The sequence below is a fragment of the Gopherus flavomarginatus genome, chromosome 3, assembly GCF_025201925.1.
Source record: "Gopherus flavomarginatus isolate rGopFla2 chromosome 3, rGopFla2.mat.asm, whole genome shotgun sequence".
Taxonomy (NCBI): domain Eukaryota; kingdom Metazoa; phylum Chordata; order Testudines; family Testudinidae; genus Gopherus; species Gopherus flavomarginatus.
In genome coordinates this window covers 50,900,702-50,926,921 of record NC_066619.1, presented here as the reverse complement: position 1 = coordinate 50,926,921, position 26,220 = coordinate 50,900,702, and the positions used below count along the sequence as shown (strand labels likewise).

Here is a 26,220-nt window from a genome sequence, read left to right as displayed (position 1 = left end):
TGTTTTTATTTCCCTTGTGGATCAGGACCTCCTTGTGTTTAACCCTGTACAAACACAGAACAAAGATTGTCCCTGCCCCAAAGAGCTTACTATCTAAGAAATAAGTAAGTACTAAACAGTTGTGCATGAGAAGGGGAGACAGGGAGCGGTGCCAAATTTACTCACTTTGTCTCCACTACACATGTGTGTGCCTGTGCCAGGCATGTACATGCATGTATAGACCCCTTTGCAGCAGCACATTTTTCCTGGCAGGGGGATGAGGGAATCAGTTATGAAAGGAAAATATATCGTATCTGTCTTCTCATCATTTCTGCCTCCTACTGTGCTTGGGTAGGTTACTGTATCAGTTGGGGACCGAAGCCAATAGACCATTCAATTTTTATAACTAACCCAGATGAAATATCCAAATGTTGTAGCAGATGCTTTTGTCTGAAATGGAAGAGGGAAAAGTGCTGGTCATTTAGACAAGTATCAATATCCCCGTCCTCTCTGAAACACACAAGATATAATTAGGGAATGCAGTATGTGCAGGGACAGACAAAAAGATAGGAGGTGGATAAACTACAGAAAGCAGGTTATGGCAAACCAGAGGATACATACTGAATTTAAAGAAGCCTCTAGCAATTCCTATATGTTCAGTGGAAAAACCAGGCGGTTATCATCCAGATGTCATCCAGATTCATTCCTTGCAGGTCTGATAAAACTTCAAGAAATATCAGATTATTATGACACACTCAGAAAAGACAAGGGGAAGAATCTATACCAGTATTAGTGTAGCTCAGTGTTGGAATAGTTTAGTGTTAATGGCGGAGAAATCAATATGGCAATTCTCATGGCCACTGAACTGAGAACCTCTCTCCCTACAGGGAACCCAGATAGGAATATCTTTAAGACAAGGAGTCAGTGAACTAGAGAGATCATTGTGAAACTAAACATGTAGAATGCAATAATGTACTATGAGTCTACTACACCTCCCTCGTGAGGAAAAATGCTCAAATAACCTACTTTAGTATGGTGACTGATTCAAACTATTGCTTAATTCTTGCAGAAACTAGTTATTAATATATCTTGGAGTTGGCAGCTATGAGGTACAGGGCATACTCAGCACAACTGACATGACTTCAGCTGAGAAACTCCCTACTATCACTGACATGCAGATAAAGCCCGCATATTACACTGAGAATATAGTCCTAAACTACTGATTTCCTGCATCAGGACTTTACTTGTTATTTATAGTAATACTGAAATATTTCAGAGTTTTAGAAGACAGTGAATAACGAAGCAATTTATCAGATGCTGAAAATACGTTAGGGCTGGCTTTTCTGCTCAAAACTGTAGGAAGTGCGGTGCACATTGATTCTTTCCAGCACTGCAGAACCAGCTGAATTGGTTCCTTTTTTAAAAATAAGAATTGTCCTTTAAAATTTGTTTGGTGCCACCAAGTGGTTAAATTATGTATTACCACATTCATATACAGTTTTTCAAGGAAATTACAGTAGTCCTGAAGCTGACAACAGAATGGAAAAAGAAGGCAGCAAATTCTCTTCAGTTTAAAAAAAAAAATAAAGTCAGATGCCAGAAAGAACTTGCATGCTCCAAAACCAGTTCACATAATCAGAGCAGCGGTAGATGGAACAGATCAATTGAGCTGTCTATTCCTCTCTGCCCCCCAAACCATTCAAGATGGTTCCCTAGATAAAATTTCTATTTTTTTAATTCTACTTTAAAATGTCCAGATGTTGATGGGGCTTCTGTCACTGCTTCCCTTGGGAGATTATTTCACATTTCAAGATGGCATTATGGTTAAGCCACTGGACTTGGATTCACAGGTGTGGATTCAATTCCCAGCTCTGCTAGAGACTTACTTCGTGCGTACAATCTCTGTTTCCCATCTGTAAAATGGGAACAACAACTTCCTTGGTCTTGTCTATTTAGAGAGCAAGCTCATCAAGGCAGGGACCGTCTCTTATGAAGTGTATGTGCAGTGTACAAGACAATGGGATCTCTGAGGCCTCTAGGTGTTTTGGTAGTAATCACATTTTGTAGAAGACTTTTACTGAATTTCACCTGAAATTTCCCTTTTTAAAATATCATCTTGTTACTCCTAAACAACTGGGAACTTCCCTAAATATTTTTTTCTTTCTCTCTGGTAATGACAGTCTTCACATATTTGGAAGATTTCTATTATACCTCCCATCTCTACCCATAATTGATGCTCTTATCTTTCACTCATCTTAACTTTCCTCATAATAGTTAACCTATAGGTTTGGTGTATGTTTATCTCCCTTTTATAACATGAATCCTGTCTTATGTTGAACACTACAGTGAAATTCTTCCATTTAACTTTTAAGATGTCTTTTAGTTCTCCAGAACCAGAGCAAGGGATGGATCTGGATGCTTATCTGTTTTAATCAGGAAAAGGAACAGAGTCAGGCTTCTTCTCATCCACTTCAGATTCTAAAAGGTCTTGGAGCAAAACAGAAATGGAATTAACAGGATGAAAAATGCCTCAACTCCTAAGAAACATCTCTAATTGCCAGAAAGAAGCTGCCTCTCTGGAACTAATCCAAAGCCACTCCACTTTCTAAACGCAAGTCATATGGAGATGCAAAGCTCCTTGGCAATGCCACATTTTTTTCTTCCAAGGCACATTTTTCGAGCTACAGTGCATAATGATCAAACAGATTTCAGGCAGACTTAGATTGGAAATTAACATGTTAAGAAAAACGTCACCTAAATGTCTCCTTTGTTTGTCATGTCAAGCTGTATACTCCGGGAGAAATCCTCAGCATTTGAAATGGCCCAGAGGCAGTGATCATGTGTCAATGTCAAGACAACTGTCCTGCAAAACTTTGTGGTTTGGAAATTTCCTTTTAAACATGAGTGAGTGAAGGAAGCGTCAGTTTTCTCTCTTTTCAGCTATATCCATGTATGCATTTGTCTGTCTGCACAAGTGTGTGTATACTCGGTTTAAAATCCAGTACAGTACATAGTCATACCATTCATGCAAGAAATACACAAGTCATTTCTTAACATAATGACTCATTAACTTCTGGTAGGATCAAAGGGAACTTTTTTTTTTTTTAACTTTTAAAGTAAAATAAAAACATTACATAGGATTAAGGTAGAATACCTTTGCTATATAGTATAATAAATCAATTATCAAGAGCAGTAATAGGAGGCGGCTTTTAAAGACAGATTGATCAAGTCGGGGGGGGGGGGGTTGGGGAGCAGAATATTTGTAAGTGGGGGGAGCAGAATAATTGCCAGGCACAACTGCTCTTTCCTATAGAAAAGCCTCACTGCACTCCCTGAAAATGGTCATGTGTTTAGGTTATCAGCCATTATGTTTTAATTCTTTATCAGCTTTCTCTAACGGAGTTTAAACCGGTTATCCTTTGCCTATGAGCTATTCTAAGCATTTCTATTCTAATCACTGCCACTGCATCTATATGGTTGACTTTTTTTTTCTTCTCCAAGTAATACTTTGTATTTTCTGTAGCACCTTCCTTCTTAGCATCACAAAGAGCTTTCCAAGCACTGATGAATTTAGTCTCACAATAAGTCTTTCAAGTAGGGGGAAATGATTAATGTCTTTTAGAGATGGGAAACTAAGGCACAAAAGCATAATTAAGTCACCCAGCAAGTCTGTGGCAGAATTGGGAATAGAACCCAGAACTCAAAACTCTGTGGCCAGCCTTCACCACTTCATCATATTTGCCACTCCTTTCTCTCCCCTTCCCATTCCACTGTCCTTTTATTTTTATCTTGTACAAAGTGTGGGTGGTTGGTTGGTTTTTGTTTTTAACCCCCACGTGCAGTAATAATCATGTTTGGTAAAAGCACCAGACACATTTGGTCTGGATTTTTGTTGGGAGAACCACACATTTGCATATACTGTCATTTAGGAGGAGTTTAGATGTGCATGGGTTTGCATGAGAAATTCGTATGATCATGGAAAACAATCTTTTAACAGTATAAGCAATGGTATTTACCATTCAACAATCTTGAAAAGGCTAACATTTTGCTCAAAACTATTCTGCTGCATAGAAAGAACAGCTTCAAAAGGTCTCTTTCCACCAGTGACTGAGGGACAATCAATCCATATGCTGGCAAGATCTGGTCCATCCATTAGTGACCCATTTAGTATATTTGACAGTCACTTATGTGAATTTCCTTACAAATGACTGACGAGCTGAATTTTTGATACAACAAGCACTTATGCCCAATGTTGTCAATCTTCTAGCCTTATGTCATTTCAAATGCTCCTCTTTCTTTTGATAGATATAATGCAGCTCTCTGAACAAAACAGAAAAGAACAATCTTATGTTTAGAGAGAGAAATAGGATTGTCAAGCAGTTGCAAAAAATCATAAGAGTTGCTACTCATTTCATAACAATATATTAATAGAGGCTCATTACACAAAGACAAAGGAAATACTGTGTTTTCATAAAAACACAGAAAAGAAGCATTAGGAAAGAAATAGTAACAGCAGCGGTTCTATAATCTGCAGCAAAGCCCAAAGGACCATCGTGGCTCTGAAATTCTTGGCTCTGAAAAGTATATTACAAATTTAGCCATCCATCCGCTGGCAGTGAACTTGATGGAAGTTGAGCAAGACAGGTCCTCCAACCTGTAAAACCAAGAGAGAGTACACACAAGATGCCCCCTTCAGGATTTGATACTTTCTCAATCAATGGAAAACTCCCCTGGCTCTTACTGCAGTTCCTCCAGAAACTTCTAATGGCCACATCTCTTCAGAACAATATGAAACAATACAGTAGTGATCAGTCTTAAGATGTACTGACAAAAGTTCGGTTCTCAAAACAAGGTTCTCAGCATGCCTCACGTCCTCCTCAACAAAATTTTGGTTAAGGGACCATGGGTGTTTTTCATATCCTGGAATAACAGTTCCTCAGTCTCAGGCCTTGTCTAAACCAGGATTTAAAGGTGCTAATTAACACACCTTAAAAAGTCTAGAACAGACAAGACATATTGCCTTTAATGCAGATGAAGTGACTGAATTAAAGCCATGTCTCCCAGCTGTTTGCTGTGCAGTTTATATTGCCTCTGGGAGCCTACAGGAGAAAAGCACTGTGGAAATGTAAATACTACTGATAAACTCAGAAGATAGCATTTAGCCTAATTTCCTGTAGAATGTAAGCCAATTATTTTAGCAGTGTTTTATTTTATTTTTTTTATTTAAACACAAACTAATCAACAAATATCTTTTGGATTTTACTTTTTCCGATTCTCTTTGGGACAGAAAGATGTGTTAGAGAGAGATTAGTTTCACTCCTTGTTGCTCAGCGATAAACCTCTGATGAAAGACAGAGACCCAACTTTAAAATACTGTCCCTATTGTCCCTGCCCTTAGGATGAACAGAATATCTGATTATCCATCTCCTTCTCTCTAAATCCTAACAGAAAAGAAAGTGGGATAGGAGGAGAGAAGAAATCAGAATTTCTTGTCACAGGTATGAAGAACCTAAATTACTTTCGATACAAAGCTGAAACTCCTTTGAGGTGCAGCAGTTAAGAAACTAAATGGTAAAAGCCTTTTCTTAACATAAAAAAAATCTTACTGACAGTTAAGGACACAGTTCCTAGGAATTCTGCTTTTTAAAAATACTTCTGGGCTTTTACAGTTGAAAATGACCAGATTTGAATAAAAATGCCACTAATAATCTAGTGTTAGGATGCAGAGTACGATAGGCTCAGGAAAACATGGAGTATGATGGGGTGAGCTGTTGCTATAGCGACTATGAGAAGATATTCTCTAGTGCCTTTCTTAGTCCCAGTATAACCATAATAAAGTCTAACTTACAACCAACACTTGCATTAATTATACCTTCTCCTGGTATACTGACATGGAAATACAGGTTATAAAATGATGAACTGAGCAACACTTTACATTTCTTGCTTTTGGGAGGTTTTTGAATCTCAGCAATTTCAAAATGTCAGGCTAAAACTTATTTGTATTAAGGTTTGACAAAAGGGCAGTTGTATGGAGCCACTGCTTATCTGCGTATCTCCGAAAAATTAATTAGACACAAAGGCTATAAAACTACAGCAAATTAAATAAAATACTTTTTCCTTCTGCCCTTTCAGTCATTCAGCCTCTCTGGATGCTTCTTGCCATCCTGACTGATTCTCCATCTGTCTGAAACTTGGCACACAAGTTATCAGCCGGATACATTTTTCAAAAACAAGTAAACATGTTGTTGAAAACGTACTTAAATTTCTATTGCAGTCATCACCTTCCCATCTGGGCTCATTATACAATTAGAGAGAGAGAGCGACAGCGAGAGCGCCTTCCAAAAACTGGCAACAAGCCAACTAAATCCACTCCCTGCCCCCACTAATCACATATTGCAAGTTGTTGTTAATTTACAGAGTGTCAAAAAGATATGTTTCAAACTCTATATTACTCAAACACTAGCTAACAAAGGATCTCATTTTTAGAGGATGACAGCTTTATTTTTCAGCTCCTTGCTTGTCATTTGCTCAGACTGCCAGTATTTCAGCCTATGGCCAACCCTCCATACTTAGTTGCTTTGAAAAGTTTTGCTCATTTTAATCTTTAAAAATGACTTTTACAAGTGATGACCTACTTTCTACTCTTTGGTAACAAAAGCTGTGCTGCCTAGCAGGAGGAAAGGAAGACCTAAGGGCTATGTCTACATGGTCCCACAGTTTAGCCTATAGGGTGTGAACTGTAGCACACACTACCATGCTGTGCTTTAACTCCGCTTTGTGGACACTGATGGGGTGAACTAAAAAGTACCTAGTTTGCTTTAACTTAGGAATAATGGTCTATACCTAAAAAATTCAAGATGACAGGACCATTAAATAATTTGCTTAAGGCCAAAGAAAGAATCTGTGTCAGTTAGGATTAAAACTCAGAGGTTCCAGGATTCCAATCCTGGGTTCATACCACTACCGCATGCCTTTCTATTTCACATTATAAAGTAATACATTATAGGTGCCATTAAAAAGTAAATATTGCCACCAAATACTGCATTGCCACCATGACCACCTATTCCAAGAACAGAAAAAACTGCAATAAATGACTGTGGGAAGCGCTTGTAAATACTGACTTTTGACAGTGGCTAATGTAAGACTAAATTTAGTCTGAGAAGGAGAAATGACCAATTTTGTCAAAGATATAGCTCACCTAGAAAGCCTTCGGTTTGTAACAGACGTGTTGCAAAATCCGCTTAATGTGTTCAAATGACCAGTACTTCACATAATTTATTTTTGGCACAGACTGGATGCTAGTTTAAAACTGTGCCACTTGCCACAACTGCTTACACACTTTGAATATGACAGAGGCCAAAGTTGAAGCTGTGCAGATTATGCAGCAAACTTTTCTTCTGGCTTCTGTACCAGAAACTTGAATGAGCGTGTTCTGAGACCAAGTCATTTATTCTGCAATGTCATTCACTTTCACACCAGATGCCCCAGAGGCGCGCGCGCACACACACACACACACACACAAAAATAAAAGGCAGTGCTGAAACAACATAACTACTGAACAGATAAGATGATTTAACCTTTCTGAGGTGAACTTCACAGTTGCTGCCAAAAAAAATCAAGTGACACTGGCATGAACCAATTTCCCAAATTTAAAAATTCACTGCTGTTTATTCACTTCAAAATGTTTTAATTCAAAGTGGGTGATACCATTTCCCTGTCCCTGCTCCCCATTTCATAACAAGAGTCCATGTGGCAGAAGAACATGGCTTTTACTTTACCATTCTGTACTCACAATTCTTCACTATGACAATCTGATTCCACTATGCATTGCTACCCGAACTCAACATCAACAGAGTGGTGTCAGAGCTAGAATGAATGAGATGAACTGCTAAGGAAAACAAATCAGATTTTCATATTAAATGCACATGTAACACTGACCAATTGATTCAGGCTCATCTGATGTTTTGGCCACAAATTTGCAGCTATTTCCAAAATGTTAGTGCAATGTTAGTAGATGCCTTAGGCTTCACACCTAGGAGAACACAGAAAAACTCACTCATAGGAGACAAAATCCTTATCTGACCACTCTCTCTGAAGGCTGCTACTGGGCTGTTTACCTTGAATCAGTGCTGTATCTCAACATTACAGTCATGTCTAAGGTTTATCATGTATAGTAAGTGAAGTAGAAAAGCCTTATTATACTATTAACTGAACAATATTACATTTCACAATATTGTCAAGGCCATATTGTATTATAGCTCCGGGTAATGGGTTCAACTCTCTCCTCTTCCTTCTTTGATACTGTTAACGTTACCACCTCCCCTCACATCGCTCAGGTCTATAATCTGGCAATCATCTTTGACTCGTCCCTCTTGTTCGCCTCCCGCATCCAGGCTGTACTCAGTCTTGCCGGTTCTCCACATTTTGAAGATCCAGCCTTTCTGTCCGGCTTTCAAAAAAAATCTCATCCATGCTCCAATCAGATCCCCACTTACTTACTGTGCAATCTCCTCTTTTCCAGCCTTCCCAGCATCCACACTACCTGTCTCTCGCCAGTCCATCCAGAATGCAGCTGCTAAAATTATCTTCCTAAAACATTCCTCTGACCTCACTAACCCCCATGAATCTCTCCATTAGCCCTCCCCTTTTCCTTGGTATCAATTGTAACTTCTTGTCCTTGCCTTCAAAGCCATATATAATTTTGCCACTCCTCTACTTATCCAGCCTTATCTCTTATCATCTTGCTCCCACTCCCACCACTCTGCCCATGGAGAGCACATCTTCCAACTCTCCTGCTAACACCTCTGTGCTTTTTTCCATGCCAGCCTCTAGTACAGGGCACCCTTTGTGAGCTGGTCTGACAGGCAATTAGCATTTCCTCATTTGAATCCTTCTGAAAGCTCCCATTTTTTGAGTCTGTCAATAAGTGAGTCAATAACATTCATCACAGTCTTTATTTTAAAGGTAGATCAATCTCAGCAACTGCACGATTTTACTGTAGTAAATCATCTTTCCACCCCTATCTCTTTCCTGCTCTTTGTCACACCACTTTTTGTGACAGGTCTGATGTCCAGGTGTCAGCTCTGAGGACTCGGACCATCTGTTTCTTATACAGCACCTACCACCCTATTGGGTGCTATGAAGTAATATAAGTAATGCAGTCTAGTTAAGGATTTGATCATAGAACTGGACAGCAATCTATTTGTATTTCCTTCTTCACAAACCACTCATCTATTTAACTCTTTTATTCTGTGACCAAACAAAACTCAAACCTTGAGTTCATCAAACCCAAAAACAGACAAATAAACAATCCAACCCCGCATCCAAACTAAGTTATCCAACCTGAAGATTTCCCAGTACAGCTTGTCTTCTGTGTGCCTAGCCTTTTCTTAAGTTTTTTGGGACAGGGGCTGTCTTTATTACTGTACTGTGCCATGCTAAACTTATTGTGAATAGCAGCAAAGAGTCCTGTGGCACCTAATAGACTAACAGACGTTTTGGACCATGAGCTTTTGTAGGTGAATACTCACTTCGTCGGATGCATGTAGTGGAAATTTCCAGGGGCAGATATATATATGCAAGCAAGAAGCAGGCTAGAGATAACGAGATTAGTTCAATCAGGGAGGATGAGGCCCTCTTCTAGCAGCTGAGATGTGAAAACCAAGGGAGGAGAAACTAGTTCTGTGGTTGGCAAGCCATTCACAGTCTTTGTTTAATCCTGAGCTGATGGTGTGAAATTTGCAGACGAACTGAAGCTCAGCAGTTTCTCTTTGAAGTCTGGTCCTGAAGATTTTTTTGCTGCAGGATGGCCACCTTAAGATCTGCTATTGAAGGGAGGTTGAAGTGTTCTCTTACAGGTTTTTGTATATTGCCATTCCTAATATCTGATTTGTGTCCATTTATCCTTTTCCGTAGAGACTGTCCAGTTTGGCCTATGTACATAGCAGAGGGGCATTGCTGGCATATATTACATTGATGGACGTGCAGGTGAATGAACCGGTGATGGTGTGGCTGATCTGGTTAGGTCCTGTGATGGTGTTGCTGGTGTAGATATGTGGGCAGAGCTGGCATCGAGGTTTGTTGCATGGATTGGTTCCTGAGTTAGAGTTACTATGGTGCAGTGTGCAGTTACTGGTGAGAATATGATTCAGGTTGGCAGGTTGTCTGTGGGCGAGGACTGGCCTGCCACCTAAGGCCTGTGAAAGTGTGGGATCATTGTCCAGGATGGGTTGTAGATCCCTAATGATGCGTTGGAGGGAGTTGCCGCGGGGGGAGAGGGGTGCCTCAGGGCGGAGGGGGGGAGCTGTCGTGGGGGGGGGGTGCCTCAGGGTAGGGACTCAGGGACGGCGCAAGGTAAAAGTTTCGCCTGGGGTGCGAAACATCCTTGCACCGGCCCTGGTATTGTTAGTAATTTACTAATGGTGGGGTGGGAAAACACTACATTCTTAAGCAACTTCTTAATATGCTGGTACTTCCTTATCAAATATTGAATTTAATCTAACAAGCATACTTAACACAAGAAATATGGCTAGTTTTGCATTTTACACAGTTCTTTTAAAAAAAAGTCAAGGCTTTTATTTAAAAAGAGACAGTAAGAACCTAACTTGAAGTTCTGTATATGTTACTGGATAAATGTTCAGAGTTGTCGGTTTTTACAAGCTATATAATTCCCATGAACATTCAGTTAGACTGTGTGACTCAAAGCTCAGACAAACGACTTGAAAATGCAGAGGGATATTTTATTGTCCTTTCCTTTCTCATCTGAAAAGGAACACTGTCAAGTTTGGTAGTCAGAAAATACGACCCACCTGTTGGGTTTGTGATTGCTGATGAGCATCAGAACATGGTGCAAGTGTGTGTATGCAATGTTATTTCTCCCCACTGTGCTGGCTTCCTCTGCTCTTGTATTCAGACAGTGAACTGACATTTACAAGCATCCAGCTCTCTGAAGCATTCATAGTGCATAAGGCTTATAAATGTCATGTTACCCATTGCATACAAAAACAGAGCAGACAGGCAGAATGGGCGAAAGTACTACATGTGTGCATATCACATTCATGTGTCTGTGATCGCAGCTAAAATATTATGCACTGGAGAGTCAAAACAGTTACGCGCACTGATTTATTTTCCAGGCAGGCTTTTTAAAAACCTCCTAAGAACCAAGGCTTTCCAAAGAGATTAATAAAATCCTAAAATTAAGTTAGTAGCTACAATCTTTGGCCTGGATAAAGGAAGCCATCTGGGTATGTGTGACCATTGCAAAATAGGAGCTTCGGTGGAGCATGAAGAGGTGTGGTCTTCCTTTTTAAAGCAATAACGCTGTATTCCAGTGGATACTCAGGTGAACGTTTTAAGATGTTCATGGCAGGCACCATGTCTTTCTAAGTGTTTGTATGACCTTTAAATACTGTGAAGATCTAGATAGAGAGCACAATGGGGCCCTAGCCCTGACTGGGGCCTATGGACATTATTATTTATTTCTACTATAGTAACTTGAAAAGGGCAACAAAAATCAATCAATCAATCAGAATAGCTACTAGCAGTGTTAGAGGGATAATTATCACAACAGAACCATGATCATCATCTTTCATCTTTTTAAAGAATCTTCATGATGGCAAAAGATAAAATCTTCAGCCTCAGGAAAGGGAGACTTCAAAAATCTTTTAAATTCATTAAAATGCTTTTAGTTTTGTCTAGTTGCAGGACACAAAACCCCAGTTGCAGCACCTTGCCCATCTCTCTTCTTCTGACACACGTTTTTCTCCATCTTACATCAAGGGCAATCATCACAATGACTGCTAATAGATCATAGTATTTTCTATAGTAGACCCCTTGCCCAATTCATAACTGTTTGCATATCAGGAACAGTTCAGAAATATAACAAGTGCAGCACTTCCACCATGATGCTCACTTTCTTTTCATATGGCTCTACCTCCTTTCCTCACCCACTTCCACACCTGGACTGCCTCTTCACTTGCCCAGCCAGGTGGCAGACTGCTCCTCCACTATACATGGTCAGTATTTAGCTCCTTCCCAAACTGGCTGGCATACCTAGAGCCACTGAATACATGCCAACCAGCCATCCCTCAGGATTCCCTCTTCCTGCCTGCCTGCGTCTCCACTAAAATACACCCAAATCAACACAGAATAGGCCTGACACTGTTAAGTCCCATGATTTTTATACAGCCCTGCCTTCCTTCTACCTTTCCCCAGCCTGGCTGCTTTTACAGCATGTACCCTTCCTACATCTTTACTAACCTCATTCAAAGTGACCCAGAAAACGCAACCTGTGATAGCCTTGATGGGCTTAGACTTCAGCCGTCCAAGAAGCAAGTCCTAAAACCATTCCCTAAGCTGCATTTCCAGCACAGCGGTACAGAAAAATTACAATTAGAATGGAGTAAGATGACATATTTTTCCCTTGGTAAAAAGTTAATGAGAACTGCAGTGAAGACAAAAGGAAGATCAGAATGAAATAAGTGACAGCTTAAAGACGATGATCAGAAGGTTGACTTTAGAGATTAAAGCAGGCTTTAGAAACTACAATTCTTGGAAAAGTGTATTATTCAAAGACATGTACCTACTTGCAAAACCAATTGCCAAAATCTGAACACTTTCAGTTTGAGGAGATCTACACTTACAAAAACAAAATCCAAAACTCCATTCATGGATTTTTTTTTCCCAGAAAGAGAGTGACAAAGGACATACCTTTTGCATCTGAGTTTACAGCTGAAAAACAGAAGATTCCACCAACTGCTCTCTAAAGTGCGTTGAATAAATGCTTTTAATCCAAATGACAATGACCATAGAAAGTGTTTAAAGGTCCCCTAAAAACACTCTGAACCAAATCCTAAACAGCTGTAAGTGGTGCTGAGAATCTCGCGCACTAAGCATATATGTGAGGTACTTCACCAGACACGGTCAATTATAACAGTGCAGGAAGCAAGGGCCACAAAATCTAACAGGCACATATTGAGGGGGTCCACATCCCATCCACAGACAGAGAGTGAAATGGAAACATACAGCACAAAAAAGGCAGTGGGGGCCTTCCTCCAGAGAGGATCAAACTTGTGTTTTGCAGTATCTCTGGGCTTCAAATATTTTAGATCTGGCATAGCACAATTGAGAGAAATTGATAGCTGAGTGGGTTGGACTGGGGACACTTAGCATTTGAAGGGTACAAGGTTTCAGGAGGTGAGTGGACTCTGGTGCTGTCACTAGGAGGGTGTCCACAGCTGAGAGGTAGGACTGGAGCTGCTGTTTCTGAGGAAGAAGAGAGCAGGGATGGGATGTTTGTCAGAGGAAAGTTGTAGGATTTCCTATTTTGGGATGAAGAGATGGCATTGGTGGAAAGGAGGGAAAATAGGTGATTGAGCTTCTGACAATAGCTGCACGTAATGGTTGCAGTGCTTGCTTCAGAAAAGCAAAGGAAATGCAGTTGGCCTCACTCCAGCATAGATAGTATGGGCATGTTATCTTGGAGCATACAGCTACAAAGTGATCACTATTCAAATAGCATTAATAAATACCAAGCAGTCTTAATTGGCCGGTTTTACTACACTGCTTTAAGGGTTTCATAGATTCCAAGGCCAGAAGGGACCACTGTGATCTGTCTGATCTTCTGTATAACACAGGCCATAGCAATTCCATCAATAATTACTAGAGCATAGCTTTCAGAAAAAACATCCAATACTGATTTTAAAACTGCCAGCAATGGAGAATCCACCACAATCCAATGGTTAATTACTCTATTAAAAATTTATAACCTTATTACCAGTCTGAACTTGTCTAGTTTCAACTTCCAGTCAGTGGATCAGTTTAGACTCTCTCTGCTACACTGAAGAGCACACTGTTAAATATTTGTTCCCCATGTAGGTATATTTTACATATCTCACTTTCAGAAGTTATTCTCCGTAGTTTCCCATTCCTGGGAGAGAGGATATTAACCTAAGATGCCACCTCAGGAAATTTTTAAACTGTACCTTGGGCTTATCAGTTCCATTATACAATATACTGAAATATTATTTTGTTCTATTTGCACCATAAGCCTTTTTTTTCCCTGTAGGAAGTGAAGTGATTCCCCCAAACTAGGACACTGAGGTGAAGGCTGTTTGTGTACTGTGTTTGGCCTTTAACTAAAAAAATCAGACCCCTGAAGGGGCACTATTCACTGCTTCAAAGCCTCATTGAAAGCTCAGTCAGGGTTTTACCTGCAGTTCCATACCAGGCCACCAGAAGGCATGCAGGCATGCATCCTCACTCTTGGGGATGCTCAAGGGTGAGTGCCTGCCATAACACTTAAATTATTAAACTTTTTTATTACTGGACATGGAAAGAAATCTATTAGCCTGCAAGACATGTTCAGCTGATTTTTAAAATATCTTACCTACTGGTCTTTGACCAACCACTTTCCATCCTTCAAAAATTAAAACATTGCTTCTGCGTCTACTCTTCCCCAGCCGTCTGAAAAAAAAAATGGCCTAAATCACCTCCCTGCCACTTTCCCAAGAACTGTAATTTCTGAAGTCTGCTTTAATCTCTAAAGTCAACCTGCTGATCATCCTCTTTAAACTGTCACTGATTACAATGCAATTTTTATCTCTGTCAAAATCAAAAGAAATCATAGAATCATATGACTGGAAGAAACCTTGAGAGGTCACCTAGTCCAGTCCCCTGCATTCAAGTCAGGACTAAGCATTATCTAGACCATCCCTGACAGCTGTTTGTCTTACCTGTTCTTAAAAATCTCCAGTGATGGAGATTCTACAACCTCCCTAGGCAATTTATTCCAGTGCTTAACCTTCAAAAATTTTATCCTACATCTTTCTCTGCTTTATACCATAAGCTGTTCTGTAATATTTAAGATACTATAGTGTTTTTGGGACACACATCTGTAAGGCATAGGTGCACTGTATTGTATGTGTTTGTTCCTTTTTGTTATACTGCTATACCTGTGAACCAGAGTTACAATAAAATCCAGAACAAATCAAAACCTTTGTTATAGGTAAAAAAACTTTCATGTTAAGAAGTGAGTGCTAGAAGGTCTCTTAGTTTGTACCTATCTTCGTAAGTTAGGATGACCTAACTTTTTCCTTTGAATGGATTCCCCTAGCTTTCAGCTGTACCACCAGTTTTTGATAATCTGACTAGATCACAGTACAATAATGACAATAGAAATCACAGAATCATAGAACTGGAAGGGACCTCGAGAGGTCATCTAGTCCAGTCCCCTGCACTCAAGTCAGGACTAAGTATTATCTAGACCATCCCTGATAGATGTTTGTCTTACCTGTTCTTAAAAATCTCCAATGATGGAGATTCCACAACCTCCCTAGGCAATTTATTCCAGTGATTAACCACCCTGACAGTTAGGAAGTTTTTCCAATGTCCAACCTTAACCTCCCTTGCTGCAATTTAAGCCCATTGCTTCTTGTCCTATCCTCAGCCGTTAAGAAAAACAATTTTTCTTCCTTCTCCTCCTTGTAACAATCTTTTACATACTTAAAAACTGTTTTGTCCCCTCTCAGTCTTCTCTTTTCTACACTAAACAAGCCACATTTTTTTAATCTTCCCTCATAGGTCATGTTTTCTAGACCTTTAATCATTTTTGTCGTTCTTCTCTGGATCCTCTCCAATTTGTCCACATCCTTCCTGAAATATGGTACAATACTCCAGTTAAGGCCTAATCAGCGCAGAGTGGAGCAGAAGAATTACTGCTCGTGTCCTGCTTACACACTCCTGCTAATACATCTCAGAAGGATGTTTGCTTTTCTTTTGCAACAGCGTTACTCTGTTGACTCATATTTAGCTTGTGGTCCATTATGACCCCCAGATCCCTTTCTGCAGTACTCCTTCTTAAACTGTAATTTCCCATTTTGTATCTCTGCAATCGATTGTTCCTTCCTAAATGGAGCACTTTGAGTTTGTCCTTATTGAATTTCATCCTATTTAATGCAGACCATTTCTCCCGTTTGTCCAGATCATTTTGAATTTTAATCCTATCCTCCAAAGCACTTGCAACCTCTCCCAGCTTGGTATCATCCACAAACTTTAAGTGTACTCTCTAAATCATTGATGAAGAAATTGAACAGAACAAGACTCAGAACTGATCCCTGCGGGACCCCACTTGTTATGCCCTTCCAGCATGACTGTGAATCACTGATAACTACTCTCTGGGAATGGTTTTCCAACCAGTTTTGCACCCACCTTATAGTAGCTCCATCTAGGTTGCATTTCATTAGTTTGCTTATGAGAAGGTTATGCATGACAGAATCAAAAGCCTTACTAAACTCAAGACATACCATGTCTACCACCTCTCCCCTATCCACAAGGCCTGTCAAAGAAAGCTATCAGGTTGGTTGACATGATTTGTTCTTGACAAATCCATGCTGAGTTACTTATCACCTTATTGTCTTCTAGATGTCTGCAAATTGATTAATTATTTGCTCCATTATCTTTCCGGATACAGAAGTTAAGCTGACTGGTCTGTAATTCCCCAGGTTGTCCTTATTTCCCTTTTTATAGATTGGCACTATATTTGCCCTTTTCTAGTCTTCTGGAATCTCTCCCATCTTCCATGACTTTTCAAAGACAATAGCTACGGGCTCAAATATCTCCTCAGTCAGCTCCTTGAGTATTAATACAATACAGTTAGGCTATTGCTCATTCAGTGTATCATCTTTGTTTAACGTCTATGTTTTGTTTGCCACAAAGACGAAATGGAAAAAAAAAAATCACACTTGATACTGTAAAGGAATGATGAAAATTGGCAGGCAGTAAGCACTAGCCCATGAATGTTTTTTAAGTAAGCAATTATATAGTTTGCACTGATCTTGCAAATACAATGATCGAACTCCCTAGGCTAACCTAAGGGCAACTCAGTGCAATTCTGGAGTGGGGGTGGCTCCGTGTGTGTTTTGCGCTCAACTGGGGCTGCTCTACCTTATACTGGCTGCCTGTAGTCCTCCAAAGGTGTTATAGCAGCAGATGATCATTTCAATGGTAACTGGATAGGGCTTAAGTCTCAAATATATTTTGCGGTTGTTAGATGTCTGAACTAGCTTCTGGACACATCTCTGCCTCTTAACAAGATTTTTCTGAATCTCATATTATGCTCATTTATATTCATCCGAACTATCTGCTCTCTACATTTTTTGGCTGCAATTTTATTTTGTCTATGGCTGATCTCTTAAATTTTCTAAAATATAATTCACAACCTGTCTCCAGTAGGGCTTTTTTGCTGTTGTGGGTCCAGGCTCTAAAATAACCTTCAGACTGATATTGAATGCACTTCAGTTTAACTTTGGGAAGAAGAGCCAAATCCTGAGACGCGCTGCAGCAACTCATAGACTCCAAAGCCAAAAGGTACCATTGTGATCATCTAGTTTACCTTCCTGTGTAATACAGGATACAAAACTTCCTCAAAATAAGTCCTAGAGCAGATCTTTTAGAAAAGCATCCCATCTTCATTTTAAAACTGTTAGTGATAGAAAATCCACCACAACCCTTGGCAAATTATTTTGTAATGGGGTATCCACCCCACGCAAGGCAGAGCTGGTTAAAAGAGGCCAATTTACCTTATAGGCTGCACCTGGAGGAAAGCTTGGGCCTGATCAGGCCTAACGGCTTAGGAAGCCTAGCTGGGATAAGCTTATAAAGAGAGGAAACTGGTAATAAGAGAAGGCTACAATAAGGAGCTTTGCTGTCAGTCCTTAGAGAAAAAGGAAGGCAGCTAGGTACAAGGAAGAGGTCTAGGAGAGTAAGCCCTGGAATCCTTCCTTGGAAAACAGACTCTGGCAGGAGCCCAGAGGGGATGAAGTAATCACACGGAGAAGAGAAAGCCCCAGTGGTAACTCAGAGAGCCAGAAGATAGGGAAGAAAAGTAGGAAAAGACCCAGGAAAACAGCAACAAGGTCAGAACTTTCACAGATGTTTGTTGCTAGGCAGAATCCCTGGGCTGGAACCTAGAGTAGTGGGCAGGCCCAGGTTCCCCTACTGGCCACTGGGCAAGTGGCACAGACTGGGCAGTGGATAGGAAGGCTTGGACTTTGGTACCCTGGAACAGGAGGACTATAGTGACCTGGCCATAAAGCTGTTACCAAGAGGGAGCAACCAAGTCAAAAGTGAGAGAAACTGACTATGGGGCAAGCAAGCAGAGGAGGCGGTATCAGACTCATGGAGAGCTAACCTCTAGATGAGCCAGAAGGGGCACACTACAATGGTGAGTGAACCTGTTACATATTTCAGTGGTTAATTACCCTCACTATCAAAACTGTATGTCTATTTCAAGTCTGAATTCATCGAGTTTCAACTTCCAGCCATTGAATCATGTTATACCTTTCTTTGCTAGACTGAAGAACCCATTATTAAATATTTGTTCTCCACGTAGGCACTTACAGACTTAATCAAGTCACCCCTTAAACTTATCTTAGTTAAACTCAAGTCGCTCGATCTATTTAGCTTATCACTGTATGGCATATTTTCTAATCCTTTACTCCTTATTGTGGCTGTTCTCTGAAGCAGTGACCAGTCCTCTTCGTTATTTACCACTTTCCCAATTTTTGTGTCATCTACAAACTTTGTGATTTTATGTTTTCTTCCAGCACACTGATGATAATGTTAAATAGCATAAGGCCAAGAACTGGGACCCCTAGGGAAACACACCCACTCAGTGATGATTCCCTGTTTAGTTACATAATGGGATCTATCAGTTAGGCAATCTTTAATCCATTTAATATGTGCCATGTTAATCTTATCATTCTAGGATTTTTTTAAATCAAAATGTCATGTGGTATGAAGTCAAACACCTTACATAAGTCCAAGTCTATTACATTAACTACTATTACCTTATCAACCAAATTTGTAATCTCATTTTTAAAAAAAGCAAGGTAGTTTGACAGGATCTATTTTCCATAAACCTATGTTGATTTGCATTAATTATATTATCCTGTTAATTCTTTATTAATATAGACCTGTATCAACTGCTTCATTATCCTGCCCAGAATTGATGTCTGGCAGACAAGCCTATCATTACCTGGGTTATCCTATTTACCCTTTTCCCCAGTGATCCAAGATTTATTGACAATCAACATCAGTAGTCCAGCAATCTCCTAAGCCAGCTCTTTAAAAACTCTTGGATTCAAGTTAACTAGACTTGTTGCTTTTAAAAATATCTAACTTTAGTAGCTACTATTTACCATCCGCTAGAGATACTAGTGAAAGCGAAAGAGTGTTATCACTATACAATGAAACTATTTCATCTGCTTTCCGCCCCCAAATATAGACCAAATATTTATTGAACACTTCTGCCTTTTCTGTATTATTAGTGATAATTCTAGTTGCATCTAGTAATTGATCAATACCATTGTCATGATTATTTTATTTCATATTTAAAATATGCCTTCTTATAGTCTTAACTCTGCTGGCCATAGACAACTTGTGTCCCTTTACCTCCCTTATCAATTTTCTACAACTCCTAATTTCTAATCTATGTTCATTACTATCAATTCCCCCTTTTTTTCCATTTGTTTTTGTTTATTTTTACAGCTGCCTTCACTTCCCCTCTAAATCAAGTCTAGTTTTTAATCAGTACAGCCTTCTTCCTTGATTTGTGGCTTTAGGGACATCTAGTAAGGGGTTCTTAAAGAATTCCCAATTATTCACATTTTTCTGATTAAATTCTTCCTTCCAGCTGATCTGGCTCAATTCTTTTGAAACTGGCCTTATTAAAGTGTCAAGGATATATATTCATCTGGACTATATTCTGCTTGCACAATGAAAGTGATTAAGTCATGATTACTTGTACCTGAGCTACCATTAATTTTTAATTCTGTGATCAGTTCCTCTATCTATCTGTTAGGACAAGGTCTAATATAGAATTCTCTGGGTTGGCTGCAACATTTTTTGAATTAGGAAATTGTCACCTAAAATGGTTGTTAATTCCTCATGACTTCCACAGGCACCAGATGTGAGCAGCACATCTCAAGATTTGACTGTAAAATGCCTCTTACATTGCATTTCAACCTGTTACTGATTTCATCTAATGTACAAAATGTTTTGGAATGCTGGCAGGAAAAAGATATTTTGGTATTTTTTTTGCAAGTATGGCAACAAATAGCCATCAGAGTACGTGACAAGAAAATGTAACTAACCTATTCTATATTGAGTATTTCTCCTCTGGTATAAAATCAGCCTCGTTTCTCAGTCACTATAATGATTCAAGACACTTATGGCCAGATCCATAGTTGGTGTAATCAGGCATTGCTCAGTTAATTTCAATGGAGCTATGCCAATTTACGCTAAGGATCTGGTCCTTAATTTTCAACTCACTCTTCTGCCCTTCATTGAGAGTGACAATATTTACCCAATGCTCTCCATTACTCAGTATTGGCATGAGGTGAAATCTTGGCCTTACTGAAGTCAATGGCAGTATGGCCATTGACTTCAACAGGGCAGGGATTTCACCCCTACTTTTTGGCTACATTTCTCATGTGGCTGAACAGCTCTGGAGTCTGTGAAATGACTGCTCAATTAACAAGGTAAGAGTCTTTCTTTCCTCTTATTAAGCTATGTGACGCCTCCTCAGGAAAGGCGTTTTTCCATCTGAAGTTTGCATGAGCTCTCCTAGCCAATTATTACACACACACACACACACGCACACAGTTTTAACCATTTGCAGGTCTTCAGCTGTTAACCTCAAAACTTTACTTCCTAAAAAGCAATTTGTCTACCTTTTTGGCCATTGTACATGTAATCTAGAAACTAGAAATTCAGTACATTCACCAGGTCTGAGGGAGAACTAATGTACAGGGATGGAGTTGATCAGATAATTGAAAAACTATCTGCTACAGGAAAAGAGAACTTTTCAATGCTGTGAAAGATTCTTCTGTGAGGGGGGTCTTGCACCTCTTACTTATGCAAAACAGCCCCAGTGATTTAAGTGCAGCTACTCAGGTGAGTAGGGGCTGCAGCATTTGGTTCTTACCGATCATTGAAGATTGTGAGATTTGTAGACACTGTGACCGAAGTGCTCAGAATCCTGAAGGTTAGAGGCTGGTTACCAGTCTACAATGATTCCTGCAGAGTTTATGAACTCAGGAATGCAATGTACAAACTCTGAAAGACCACAGATGATTGGGACCAGGGCTCCTAAGATATTGCTATGACCCTGACTGGAGTCTATGGGAGGTGTGACTTCATGGCATCAAGGAAGAATTAAGCAACTCAGAATACTAGGTCCCTAGTTTGCATGGTAATACGTTGCAGTATGTTATGAAATACTAGTATGTCCATACACTACAAAGAAAGGAAGTGAAACTGTTGTAGTAGTACAAAAATACACCCAGACAAAGTGCAGGAGCAAAATTTTTATTTAGTGCATGGTGATCATTTTATTAAGTAACATTCTGGGTGGCTCCAACTAACCTTCAGCGGCTTGACTTGCAGAAAAGTGTTTAACCTAATCTGTGGCAGCAAACACAGAGGCATGCATGCATGCTCACTTCAAATGAAACTTGTTTTGTAATATGGAATATTAGTTCAGATTGATACTTTGGCACTGTGAGGAACAAAGTTAATTTAATGCATCTGTAGACTTTTGTGGTCCCGAAATGGTTTGAGAGCTGAAATTTAGCTTTAAAAAAATGTAATTTGCTACCAGCAGAGCTATAAGAATAGAATACATAAAAAGCTCTATGGCTTGATATTGCATTATTTTGCAATTATAATCACATTTTTAAAAAAATCTTGTAATACACAGTCAAATCTATAGAAGCACCTGCATTTTTCAAAGGACAAAGTTTCATATCCCCCCAGATACCAGACCAGCAGGGCCAACAGAACGCCCCACAAAAATTGTGTTCTTACACAGTATATCCATGTTCCTGCTGCTTTAAGTCTCAGACATATCTTATCAAGACTGTTCTTAATTTTTAAACCAAAGCTGACTCATCTACAGTAGACGTAGGATGCTGAATTGGTACCTTTTTATATATCACAATTTTCACCCTCAACGTTACGGTTATGTGCTTAATACAAACAAAAAGCCTATAAAGTAAACATGTAAAAATTCCATGTTACTTCTGATACACTAAGACTCATTCTCTGCTAGCATAAAGCCTTAAATCAATGAAGTTATGACAGCAAAAAAATTCAGCCCCAATATACTAATATTTACATCATCTGAGAATAGTAATTAACTGAGGGAAAAGTGACATTTTGGTAAGATAGGACAAAGTGGGGCAAACACTCTGCCTTTGATGCAGACAGAAAGTGTTTTGAATTCTGATTAGAACTTATGTTGGGCTGCTAGGAGATGAAAGGATTTTAAGTCAGACAGTAACAAGAAAAGGTATTCAAAAGAGAACAAAAAGAGGAGCACTGCAAGCCACTGACGTCCTGCTTAAAAATGGGAATTTTTTTTGTTACTGACATTCTCCACCATGCAGCATAGTCTTTTCCACACAGCTATACTTGAAAGCGCAGGATATTGTGGTATGGTTAGAGACCCACAGTTCTAAAGCAGATAAAGTTATAGGCCTAAATATGTTAAGCATATTTTATTCCAATACGCTAAATATATTAAGCAATGCTCTGGAATGTACCTGTATTTACTGCATGTGCACTGTTTTGCAATGTACAAAAAGTCCCTGTCCATGCAGCTTACAATTTAAAGGTCCAGTAAACTCCCGTATGTGGGAATAATCACAGAATGGGAGTGAAAACTCTGTATATTTCCTTCAGATTCTTGCTCCAAAGACAACATCTGCCTCTCTGCAAAAGGGACAGGGCTCCACACCCTAAACCTGCAGCCCCTTTGCAATCAAAGTCAGTCTTAGTGGATCTATGCAGTGGCCAAGGGCATCTGAACTGCTGCTCGCCACTGCAGGAGCTATGCTCCCTGGGCCCTCAAGTTTCCCTTATTGAGGGCAGTGTTCTGCAGCATGGAGGAGGCAGTGTTTAATTATTGCAGACTCCACTGCTGTAACTTTTGCTGCTGTGCCAGAGTTTTTTGGGTTTGTTTGTTTTTTTTTGGGGGGTGGGGGGAGAAGGGAGTGTTAGGAAAAATCCAGTGGAGACCAGTGCCTCATGCTCTTCACACTCCAGAGCCTCTGATGGGGTGGGGGGGGCACTGAGGAGGCTCTCCTCCCTTCTGTGTCCCCAAGGCCACATCCACAAATGCAGTCTTCCTTTATGTACATAAAGGAAGGGGAGCACGGGACACTAAAGCATAGGCAGTAAAACCAAGCACAACTACATATAAATGGTTCACCCTCTATCTAAAGTAAGCTCTATATGTAACATCACGAGTGAGAGATGGTGGGTTCCTCGTATAAATCTACAGCAAATACACAGTGGGTTATTAATGAAAGGTCATGCAGAAGAAATGCAGAGGAAGGAGGTTGCTTGGCAAACAAGGAAAGGAAGAGAATTCCAAGCATAGGAAATGGAATAGAAGAAGGTGCAATGATTAGAACCATAAAGGTGATGAAGGGTCAGGCAGGAGGTAGAAAAAGTGGAAAATGAGAACTCATATATAGGAATTGTACTTGAGGGTCATTTTGCATTTTTATTTCAAAGCTGCCCAGCTTCCTTTTGAGAGTTAAAATATTAGTCTTAAAAATTCTGGCTCAAGTATTGTCAGCCTGGCTGTATTTTATTTCCCGCCCCCCCCAATAAGTTGAGAGATTAATAATAGTAAATCATGTTTTGAAGTGCCACAAAAATGTTGAACATGATTAAATGTTGGCATTAAACCCAAACACTGTCTCCCTTGTTCTAGCTCCTTAATTCTCGTTTTCCCTTGTTGTGCTGGTTTTTAAACCTTTTTTTTTTTGACAACGTGGTGTGTCCTACCCCCTCTAGTTCTTCCCATTCTACCTTATCACTTCTTTTTTCCATCTCCCCCCCACACACACGTCCCCCGATACATGCCACATCTATCCACATGATTCAACACACAATCCCTTTATATTAGCACTCCTAATTTGCACACTTAATGCAATTATGTGCACAAGTCAGCTAACTATACACAAACTGCTTCAAAGAAAGAGCATTGAGTCTTACTGAATGCAATAGCAACTCTAATAAGTTAAGGTTTAGTTATTAATTAGCCATGTTCTACCACCATCTTTGCACGTGAGATTTGCTGTAGATAAGCAGTATGGTCTTTGTACCATTAACCTAAGAGTTGAAGTGTAATATGGTCCTTTCCACAGAATGAGTTTGACAGCCCTGTGTTGGGGGATATGAGCCATCCCTTTGGAAGTGCCACCTCCTCCTGGAAGTGTGCCCAGGGCGAGTGTCACAGGAAGTGGCACTCCATGGAAAAGGTTCCCTACTACTAATACAGGTTTAGACTCTAGTTTAGTGAAAGGAAGAGAGCTGTATGGTAGGTGGTTTGGGAGCCCTCTGTTTACTTACATTCACCCAGTGACAAGCAGGTTAGTTATAATGAAATTTACAAGCCATTTGCTCATAAATAGGACCCAATGTGTAAACCTTACACAGCACCAAAGAAAAATATTTTCCATTCCTTCCCTTTTTAAACATTTTCACTAATTTTTAAACAGAAGGAAAATTAAATGCACAGAGCTATTTAACAACATTACAGATGTGACTACCCAAAGAGAGAGCGCTAATTAAAGTTGCTAGTCCTCCTTTAACTCCCCTGCTCCCTTTATGCCTGATGGCAATAGCTGGCTGAACACTGTGCAATGTGCAGGCGCTTTCCAACAACCTCCCAGCTGCAAAGAGATGTGTCCTTCATGTGAACTCTAGCCTAAGTGAGAAATGTGCAGAAAAATAAAGTGGATCCCGCCAATATCACTTCTCTAGTTTCCTCAAGCTAGTGCATTTTTTTAAATTTAAAAGCGAAAGTGATGTTATAATTGAGTTTTATTTACAATTTCACATGGAGGGGCTTCTGTTGGGCTTCTTGCTTATTAATGCATTTTGAGAACAATCGTGTGACAAAACAATACAGTTCTATTATCTTCTCAAAAGGTTAATCCTACTAAAGTCTGAAACAGTGATAACCAATCAAACTGTATATGCAAATAACTACATCCCAGTTGCTTAGCTATGGGAAATCTACTATTTTTTCAAATAAGTAGCAAATACCTGTAACTGTTGTTCTGGACTGCTAATCTCTTCTTTAGAATGTAATCTGAAAAGATGTGGGGTTTTTTGTTTATTTCAGGATCCTAGTTAGACCTGGGTGAGTAATAGGGGAAAATGGGATGACTTAGTTCATAAATGATCAATTCTCTCTACTTTGATTAGAAGCATGGAAATACTTCCATAGCATTCTTGTCATCCATCTGTGAACCTCCTATTTCTTACAAGGAGGAAAACACAAAGAGTCATCCACAGATGAACACTCCATTCTGGATATGCTGATTTCATCTGTATCATTCTGACTGAATAATCTGCCCCACATCATTATTAGAATACCCTGCAACCTCTATCAGGACTGTGAGCCCCCCCTCACAGGCATCCTCTAAGCTTCAACTCAACCAGTTTTGCAAGTGTTGAAGCCTACACTAGACTTTTTAGAACATGTTAGCTAACACATTCTCACACACCACCATTTAAAATAGTCTGGACCAGACAATGTTCTCTTATCTTCTTCTATTCCAATCACTTTTCACAGAGCAAAACTGAATTCTGCTTAGCATGCAGTACCTCTTAGAGCAGAGCTCCTGTCTCCAGTTCATACTACAGGATTACCAGCAGATCTCAGTCTTGGGGGCGGGTGGGGAGATGACTAAAGGTCCTTGTCAGGGGAACCAAGCTTTAGCTTTATTAGCATGTGCTTTGTGTCGCAATTCCCCCTCTGCCCTTCTTATTTCTTCACAGAAGTGGGGTGGGTAAGTATTATTGAACAGGATTTTTAATACACCTTGAATCCATACATCTTTATGCTAGAAGCTCTGTACTCTTGCTGACCCTTCTCATAAGAGATAGTAAGAGTCAAATGTTCAAAATCCAAGACCTGAAGGCTTCATGGAATTGTGAACTTACAGCAACTGTGTGTACAGTTATTTGCTAAAATGACCATTAGCACTTCCAGATAGCTAATTACAATCATAGTAAAGGAACATGCAAATACAGACCTTTATATTTGCCCAGGAATCTCTCCTCTCTACTTTTGAAAATGTAGGTATCAGAATGTATATAGCAATACATATAGTACTGACTTCTTTATTTCAGTGACCATTGAGATTTATTTCCCTCTCAACA

The 26,220-nt window shown here is 39.7% G+C and overlaps 1 protein-coding gene across 3 annotated transcripts in view; it reads right to left on the bottom strand.

Annotated features, from left to right (window-relative positions):
- The window catches only part of MRPS27 (mitochondrial ribosomal protein S27), a 63,968-nt gene that overhangs the window by 21,326 nt on the left and 16,422 nt on the right, over positions 1-26,220 (bottom strand). The gene's annotated exons all lie outside the window — the stretch shown is intronic.